The following is a 9,866-nucleotide window of genomic DNA, read 5'->3' on the forward strand; positions in this document are numbered from 1 at the left end:
GACAATCTCACCTTCCCAGCAGAGTTTGACACTCAGTGTCTGACCATGGGCCCAACAGGACATCCTTAACTGGAACATAGTAGGTATTCTGTAAGTGTGTGTTGAATAATGATATGATCATATGAGCCTTTAGTTGCCAAAAACCATTCTAAGAGGAGACTCATAAGGATGGCCAGAGGCTCTCCATTTCTTAGCTCCTGCCTACAGCCCCTTCTCTTACTGCAGCACGGAGCAAAGGACTCTGCACACAGGAAGTCACTCTCATGTGCAACACACACACATGCACACACACACATGCACACACACACATGCATGCACTTACATACAGCCTTTTTCTGTTCTTCTTATTAGAGATTTTTTAGCTACTTAAAACATTAACAGTTCTTAAAGGTAAGAAGGGACAGAAGAATAGTCCCCTCTACATAGGCAGTTTACACCAGCTCTGCTAGTGACAAGGACAGAAACTTCCTTTTGGAGACCCTGACCTGTTAAAACCACTGAAGAATGCCCAATGCTGACCTGAGAAGGGGAGGAAAGAGAAACCACTCGGGAAAGATGGAGATGGAGATTAACCTGGAAGATGTTCAAGTCCCACCTCACCAGTGGAAAGGTGAGGAGAAATGCCCAGGCGCACACTTAGAAACTTGGAGCAAGCCTGCCCTCTGCAGGTAAACCTAGGAAATGCGCTCACTGTACAAGAGTGTAGAGAACAACCCTGTGGCCCAGGGGGTCCCTGGTGGCCCAGGATTGCTCATGGTCCACAGTAAAGAGGACACTGGCATTCCAAGTGCTGTCTGGCCACCTTGAAAGAAACTAGCAGGCTGTCGAGCTGCACCTTTGCGACACCTAGCTCTTGGGCTGAGAGCACTGTCTCCCAGCAGCTTCCATGCCCCCACAGCTTGCCACCAGGCAGACCTCTGGACTGCTAGTAGCACTTTGCAGATGCAAATTTGCAAGAGGCCTTTGAGGTGGCTCTCACCACCAGCCTTCTCATCTCAGTCCGGCTGCCAAGGTGAGGTCCCTTAGGGTGGGCAGACATACACTGGGCTGAGCAGGAAGGCACCCTGGGATGCAGACTAGAGGCTCTCCCCAGGCTGGAATCTGGGAGCCCAGAGGATCCTGAAGAACTAGGGTTGTAGGGATCTTTTGTTTTTTTGTTTTTGGGTTTTTGTTTGTTTGTTTGTTTCTGGTAGATCTGGGAGTTCCCTCTACTCTCCAAGGCTCTGATCCAAATAAAAGGAAAATAAAAAAGTAAAAGAGTTTTGGGCCTGTTGTCCTACCTGCCTTGCTTAGCCTTTCAATCTCACACTCTTGCCATGTGTCTCCAGAGCTTGAACGGTGAGGGGAAGAGAGAGGACACTGGGACTCACATAATTTGCCTTCCTAGGACATACTAGGAGCCAGGCCTGGCCACTCATCACAGCTGGGCACAAATACTTGGCCTAGGTCTGCAATGTCTTGTGGGTGTCCAGGGGACCCCGAGATCAGGGAACAACCCAGGAAGACTCAGGTCTAGTGCATAGTCCCCAGCAGGGATCCTCTCTCCACCAAGGCCTTCTGGGAGCCAAGATCTATTACTCAAGTATCTCTGAGTTTCCATGTAGGTGTGTATGTGGATATGTAAGCAGACTGTGTCTATATTTTGCAGCTGCAGGCTTCCAGAACCAAACACTGCTTGCTCAGGCTTCTTAGCTCCTGCACAGGGTACAGAAGCATACCCAGGCATGTGCCTGTGTCTGTGTCTGAGCCTATCAGCGGATTCCCATCCTTCTCATCTCTGGCCTCTGAATTTGCAGGTTTTTAACATCTCCACTATGTATAAAAGCCACCAAACAATTCAGCTCCTACTCCTGGGGAAAATTAACTGTTATTGGCATTTTTTTTTTTTTTTTTTTTTACTTGTAGGCTCTAATTTGACAAAGATATTCTTTGGGGGCAGTCATAAATCAGACAGCCAGGCCCTGTAACCTCTGCCTTCAAGGAAGACACTGTCCCTTTGTCGTAGTTCAGTTGGTTGGTCCCTATCCTCCACACCCTGGGTTCCCACCTCTTCCAGGATGTCACAGAGTGCAAGCCCCTGTCTTTGGGGAGGTTTCTGCCTGGAGAGTAAAGGGAGCTCCTTCGTTGTCACACCAGGGGAAAGTGGGTGGGTTTTTGCCTGCACTGTGAGTAGGTGCCAACCCTTGCCTCTTTGCTGACAGCACTAGCCAGAGCAACTGAGCCCCAGGCAGGCTCTGAACTCTGCAAAATCTGCTGCTGATCACAGCAGAGGGGTCTCAAGCACAGCACTGTCTGGCTTGAAGAAATTAACTAGGTACAAAACAAAACAAAACAAAAAACATAGATAAATGCAGCTAATAGTGAAATAGATAGGCAGTCATGCAGATGAATATGAGAGAGAGAGAGAGAGAGAGAGAGAGAGAGAGAGAGAGAGAGAGAGAGAGAGAGAGAGAGAGAGAATATACAGCCCAGAATTGAGGTGGAAAGCCACTGAGACACTAGCCCCTTTCCATCCCAGCCCTCCAAAAGCCCTGGCAGGCATTCCCTGACTCCAGTTCTGTGTCCCAGTGGATGGCGTTGTTCCACTGTCTATCACTCATACTGTTAGTCTCCATGTGTTTCCTGTACTGATTCTTTGCTCCACATAAAATTATCTTGTTTCTCTAGCAAATCTGTGTGGCGCATTACTTTTCAACTCTTTGCATGAGAGTCCAAGAACTGCACAGCCAGAACATGACTACCAGGAACAGTGTGCCAGCCTCAGGATCTCAGGGTATCAGAGATGACAGGAAGGTAGAGTGGCGACCAATGACAGAGGAGTCAAGAAAGTCAGGTGCAGATGGAGAGATAGGTGTTCTGGGAACATTTTAGAACATGTTACCACCCTTTCCTATAAAGGATGTGCCCCTCCTCTTCTCCCTCTCCTCCCTCCCTTCTCTTTCCTGTTTCTTCTCACCCATAAACCCTCAATTCCTTCCACTGAAGCATTTGTGAGACTCAGCAGGCCTTAGTGAGGACCGAGCAAGCCAACATCTGTTCTTCATATTAATGCCATTTCTATAGTTTTGGTTTTCTTTTCATCTTCTCTGCTTCTGCACAGCTTAAGACGCTGAGGCTGGACCAGGCCCAGACTGGAGGATGGGGTCCAGGCATCCTCTGTTTTGTTTCACGCACTGTGCACGCTACCCTTTGACGATGACTCCATTGTGATACTCGTTCACAGCCTCCCACCATCAGCCTCTATTAGGGGCTTGTCCCTGAATTATTTACAGTTCAGAGCAGTGGCTCTCAGCCTTCCTACTGCTGCGACCCTTTGATACAGTTCCTCACGTTGTGGTGATCCCCGACCCGACTCAATACTGTAAGCAAATTCAGTTCAGGGTCATGAAAACTCCCCAGCCTGCACTAGGAATCCGTGAATGGGTTGGAAGAGTCACTTGCCTTGTGTTCTGTTTGAGCCAGGAGACCCTTTGAGTGCAGCAGTCTGGGAGTCGGGGATACTGTTGCCCACAGGTCCAAGGCTGCGACTGGCTGCAGACACATCGGCTACATCCCACTCTAGGGTGTGGCACCTTGACTGACTACGTGGTTATTCAGCGGCCATTTCCCTTTGTACTCTGTACTGGAAAGAGGGTTAGTGTTACCAGTGCAGGCCCTTGATCCTGCTTAGACAGGTCAAGGCTGATCCAGCCTCAGAGCCATGGAGTCCTGGTACAGCCCACCTTCACCTCTACCTGTCACCTTCCTTTGTCAAGGCTCTGGCCCTGAGAACGGTTTTGTTTTGTTTTTCCAGTTTGGGGGTTGGCTGGTTTTGTTCCCTGACACTGAGCCCTCTGTAAACTTCTTCCTAGGATCTTCTATTAATTTTTTCCCCACTTCTAAGTGATGATTCTCAGGAATCCTACCTGCAAAGCTGAAAGTGCTGACAGGCAATCCTGGTTTCATGATTTAGAACTGGGAGATTCAGAACAAGTATTTTTGTTTTTGTTTGGATTATTTTATTTTATTTTATTTTGTGTGTTTTTTGTTTGTTTGTTTGTTTTTGTTTTGTAGACCAGGCTGGCCTCGAACTCAGAAATCTGCCTGCCTCTGCCTCCCAAGTGCTGGGATTAAAGCCGTGCGCCACCACGCTGAGACCGGTCTAGTTCTTATCTCTACTTATTTATTTATTTTTATTTTCTTATATACATTGATGTTCTGCCTCTATGTATGTCTGTATGAGGGTGTCAGATCTGGAAGTGAAATGACAGAGCGTTGTATATAGCCAGTCTTTTTGCTATTCTGTAGGTTCTTCTTTCTTCCACCCTTCTCCACCCACTTTCTTCCGTTTCAACCCCTGAACACCAAATAGGAGAGAAGGATAAAGGGGAAGGGTCGTTAGATTACTTCCCACTAGGTATGGAAGTTGAGGCCCTTGGGGCACGCATGATCTCTGCTGTCGGGATATCTAATTTCTTCTTGTTGTTTCTCCTTTGCACATGACTACTTAACAAACCACAGCCAACAGCAGCAAGCAACAAAGCCCAGTCGCCTCAGGACCCTAGCAGTTATACACCCTCTCCAAAGTTCCCAGAATTCTAAATATCACACAATCACAGAAACTATCTACAGCTGGCAAGATCATGCCTCTGCTAGAGCACAAGGCTATGAACAATCTGAAGCACCCTCATATCCCACACCTGGGATTAAAACAAAATCATGTCCTTATTATATTTCTGTTTGTTTTTTAAAGAACCCAAAATTCTAAAATTATCAAGTTGTGAACTATCATATGGGTGCTGGGAATAAAATAGTCCTTTGGAAGCGCGGTCAGTCCTCTTAGCCACTGAGCATGTGTGTGTGTTCATGCACACCACACCCCTGAAGAGAATGGCCTCTTTGTTTGAGAGTTCCTCCTTGCAGAAAGTTGCAACAGTCAGAAGCCCAGAAGGAGTATAGATTTAGTAGACTTAGACAAACAAGTCATCAAACCTCGATAACTCAGCCTGAAGTTTCCTTACCTGCTAAATGAGACATTAATGGTGACTTCCTGTGGCCGATCCACCTCTCCAGGACTCTACTCCATCCCAGCTGCCTTTGAGAAAGGATGGTGCCATTCATCCATAGATAGAGACTGCCCCGAATCTGGCCCGGGGGCATGCTCAGCCACTGTACCGAGCACAGTATTCTGAGATCTCCAAACAAGGTAAATCGTATTGGCTGGATCTTCCAGAATATTCTCTCTGGTAACCTAGACATGAAACTGAGACACTCATGCTCTTGGAGGTGTGTTGGCTCTGTGCCCACACACTGCTGCTAGCCAAGCAAATGAATCCTACCTACTGCTTGGGCCTCCTACCACTCTGGCCTCCAGATGAGTACAGTCCCAGCTACCATGTGATTGCAATTTCATAAGACCCCCCCCTTCCAACAGAATAGCCCCACTGAGCCCAGAAACTGACAAACCAAGACCTGCAATATGTTATTTTTAGCTACTAAGGCAAAGTTTGTTATACAATGCTGCCTCCTGGGGGTGCTATAAAAATTAAATAATTCATACAAATGGAATAGCAAGGTTCTCTGTCAATGAAAACTAACCTTTTAAAAAGCAACCTTGTAAGTACAAGGTACCAGTCGCTCGACACCCATCGGCCATCTCCTAGTCCATATTTAGTGGGCATATGTCCCAAGCATGCTTTCTGTGTAGTCATAGATTTTTCTAAACAGAAAAAAGTTTTGGAGTACCTCCCTGCAATCAGTGATGCTGTCTTGAATAGTTTCATAATATTAAGCCCTATCTACTCCAGGAAGCATGGCCAAGGTCAGGAATTAGAATATAAAATATTAGAATATAAATTAGAATATAAAAAATTAGAATATAAAAAAACGACTAAGATAAACCAGGGCCAGACATGTGGGCAGTTTCTACATGGTTTCACGTGTGCATAGAGAAAGGAAAACAAAGAACACAGAGTAGGTGCATCGAGTTACTTCACTTCTAAGGTAGCTCTCACTGTGCAGCTCGCCTGAGCTCAGAAGCCTGCTGCCGAGCTGTCTGTGTACAACTGATATACACAGCTGGTAAGCTTGTGCTGTGTGTGAGTGGCTGCTTGACTTCTTGGTGCAGTTCCTGAGGCTGGCTTCTTGCACACCCACTGTCCCTCCTGATCTTGTCAAGGAAGAGGAAGAAAGAGAGGGTGGGAGACAGAGGAAGGGCCTGTCTAACCCTGGAACACCAGCCAACAGAGGTCATTCAGGGAATTTCTTGGGTCTTATTGACTCCACATTAAGCCCCAGACCCCAGAACAACCAAAATAAGAGAAAAGAAAACACACACACCCTATTCAGAAAAATGCCAGTGAGTCCTTGGGAACAAATCCGTTTCAAAAACAACATCAGAGAAAGTCAACAGCAGCCTCCTTGGGTTTCCAGCTGACACCATGTTTTTAACAGGCTAGGGATCTCAGAAGCAGGTGAAACCAGTTATTACAAAAGCCTCACAAGTTCACACTGGGGTCACAGAAGCCTTGTCTGCAACAGCTGTGGAGGTTGCCAGGCTGTCAGTTCCACACAGAGAGCTGAGCTTCATAGCTTCTTAAAGTATTTTTAAAAACATCTCATAGGTGGTATCAAACGGACATCGGGATTAAAAAGTTTTTGAATTGTTTTATTTTATGTGTAAGAGAGAGTGTTTCGTTTGCATGGATATGAGCACCACATGTATGCAGTTCTTGTAGAGACCAGAAGAGGGCGCCAGATCCCCAAAGCTGCTGTCATGGATAGGCGGAGCTGCCTCATGGGCGCTGGGTCTCTAACCCAAGTTCTCAGGAAGAGTGTATATCTCAACCACTGAGACATCACTTTAGCCTAAATTAGAATATTTAATTTTAAATGACAATCATAAATATCTGTGACACATTTAGATTTATTGTTTTGGTTTGATTTGATGTTTATTTTGAGAAGCAGAGAGTGAGCAGAGCACACGCCATGTTAGTCCGGGCCCTTCACCACCTCCCTGAGTCACCTAGAACCATCTCAGGGTTCTTGTTTAGTGGCGTCTCTCTGATCAAAAAGCAGAGCTCTTCTCTACCTTCTCTATTGAAAGTGTTTTATCGCTGTTTTTTATTAACATCTCTAGGAAAGACTGCAATTACAGTTAGCACAAAACAGACTCTTTTAACCAGCTTGCTACAATTTATGTAATTAGTAATATATTTGTATTTTGAAGGGGACTCAATCTGTTTAATCATCTTCAAAGAGTGCATTGCCCTATATATCACCAGACCTTTTCTAGGCAGGAAGACAGGAAAGTTAGCATTATAAAAAAGTTCTTGTAGGGAAAGAGTAAAATATTTCTTCTGGAAAGTAGGGAAGTGTTGGATCATGAAAGGCAGTTTGTGTTCTGGTTGAGCGAGGTTTACTCCAGAGACCCGGTAGAAAATTCTACAAGGGACGGAACAGTGAGCTGCACCCCCAGACATTAGGCACCTAACACCACGAGCCCTTCAACTCCATTATCCTGTGGCTATCCATCACATAGACAATGTCTCAAGCTCCTAGTATTCTGGCTTGACTCCACCCCAACAGTCACGTGACGGACGTGACGACAACCAGGCATGCCCTGCCCCACAGTTACCTGGCAACAGCAACAGTCAGCCCACTATAAAATGAGCTGCTTGGCCCCTCCTCTCTCAAGCTCTTGCTCTTTTTCTTGTCTCTTACCTCACCTCATGCTCCCTCACTCCCCTTCCCTTTCCCCTCTTTCCATGTGGCCATGGCCAGTCTCTACTTTTCTACTTTCTCTCTCTGTTTTCTACAATAAAGCTCTAAAACCATGGACTGCCTCTTTTCATCTAGACTCGCAGTGCTGGAACAGTGGAATGGGCCTTTCCAGCTGCCAGACCGGAGCAAGGACTCTCACCTGCGAGGGAAGAGTGTATATCTCACTCTTCCCTCAGCGCCTTCTCCTCCTGCTCCTTCTCCCTTTGGCCGGGAGGTTGAATAAGCCACCCCTGGGACTCCTCCCCCCCACCTTTTGTTCTCAGCTCTTCCGCGACACCCAGCGACGTCTGAGATGTCTGAGACTGAGAACCTGTCGTCTCTGGCCTCTGTGCGGCCCAGAGACCCCAAAGCAGGCTCTCCCATAGTACCCAGCGGTCTGTGGTGCCCGAGAGCTGGAGCTGAGGCTGCACCTTCCACACACCCCGGAGCCGGTCCGGCAGCCCAACAGCCCAACACCCGTCGAGCTCTGGTGGGATGCGAGTCTCTCCCCGACTCCTTTATTTCCCAATGACTGGCACCCAACAGTGGAGAGTTCTAAGAATTTAGAGGTGAAAGGGTGCCTTAGAGATGCCTGGAACTCTGCCTTGGGGAGATTGGAAGCAGTATGTGCTTTACTTTGGAGCAGACAGGGTGGGATGCAGACAATCCCAGAAGCTGTAGGACAAGCCCTAGACACCAGGGGCTTCTGTGGTCTGTGGTGGGTGACTACAGAACTGGCCATGAAGATGAACGAAAGCATACAGGATATGCCTCAGAGGCTGGAAGTAGTTCTCAGTTAGAGATGGATTCTAGGTGCCAGGACATCAAGGACTTGCATAAGCAACAGAGTTGGCCAGGAGGCTCAGGAGGTAAGCATTACCTGCCAGGCGGTGGAAAGTTCACCAAGGCCCTGGCCAAAGGGAGAGCTGTGCCTCGGTGAGAGTAATCCTTCATGGCTGCAAGGGGTTCCTCCTTTTTAAAGTAGAAGTGGGAGAGCTCTTGTGCTATGTCTAAAGCTCACCTTCTCAGCCTCTGCTCAGCCCCTTGAAGGCAATGTTTGTGGGTTCCTTGGCCATCCGTGGCTCTTACACAGCTGGCCAGGGGTTCAGCCCTCCCGTCCTCCACACAGAAAGCAGCTTCCCACGGTAACCTCACCCACTTCTAATGGAGCACTTGGGAGAGGTGGGGCTCTGCAGTGATCTCCAGATCTCTATAGTTCATTGTTTTATAGCCCAAGGATCAGATTATCCATCTATCCCTTCTGCTTCAACTTGACTCTGTCCAGACCCAATAGCTTGTCTTTGGAATGGTTTTGTTTGGGTCGGTTTTTCTCCTTCCTTTTTATGAACTTGCATGTGCTATGAACCCAAGCTGGTATTTATCAAATGAATGTGGAATCTTTTCAGTGACATAGCTGCTTTATTAGTTACTACTGCTCCTGTGAGCAGCCCCCATCCATATCCCTTCGAGTAACTCTGGTGAAGCCATTCACTAGTGAACTCTGGTCTACCATGCTTCCTTATCTCAACTCCCACATTGATCTCGAGAATCTCAAGATCATCATTCGATTTGAAAACCCTATCACAATCTACACTTCAAGTAAAACAGAAATAAAAATAGAGAGCTGAGATCTAAGTCTCTGGGTTCTTAGCAGCACCCTGACTTTGGGGTTGAATAAAAATGTCTGCAGTTGGCATTGAATAACTTATTAAAATACTGACTGGAGAGACGTTCCCTAGTGAGAGAATGCATAGGTGGCATTCCATTCAGTGTGAGTTCTGGCATGGGACAGGTGCGTCAAGACCCAAATCCACTTCTTTCCTGGGTGGCCTTGGATGAGGTAGGTGTATGGCCCCACTAAGGACACAAGCCCAGTGTCCTCCTTTATAGAAGCCAAGTACGGTGGGCACACACTCTACCAACACTAAGTGCATAATGTCTAGGAACAGATGCCATGTTAGGAGAAACTATGCTATGATTGCTGAAGAGAGCAAAATGTAGTCTCTAGAGAGGCACACTTAGAAAATTTCCACACTTAAGAAATACATTCTAGACCGGCTAGAAGCAGCTGCTCAGCTCGCTCTCGAACCTCCGTCTTCAGCTCACCGCCTTCACTCCCGACTTCA

General features: G+C 47.1%; 1 long non-coding RNA gene across 1 annotated transcript in view; it reads left to right on the forward strand.

Annotated features, from left to right (window-relative positions):
- Nucleotides 1–8,278: 8,278 nt before the first annotated feature.
- The window catches only part of LOC116072482, a 12,098-nt gene continuing 10,510 nt past the window's right edge, over nucleotides 8,279–9,866 (forward strand). Inside the window, exon 1 of the long non-coding RNA XR_004111475.1 lies at nucleotides 8,279–8,609. This is a non-coding gene — a long non-coding RNA (uncharacterized LOC116072482). The remainder of the gene's footprint in view (nucleotides 8,610–9,866) is intronic.

This window comes from Mastomys coucha, unplaced genomic scaffold (genome assembly GCF_008632895.1).
Source record: "Mastomys coucha isolate ucsf_1 unplaced genomic scaffold, UCSF_Mcou_1 pScaffold23, whole genome shotgun sequence".
Taxonomy (NCBI): Eukaryota; Metazoa; Chordata; class Mammalia; order Rodentia; family Muridae; genus Mastomys; species Mastomys coucha.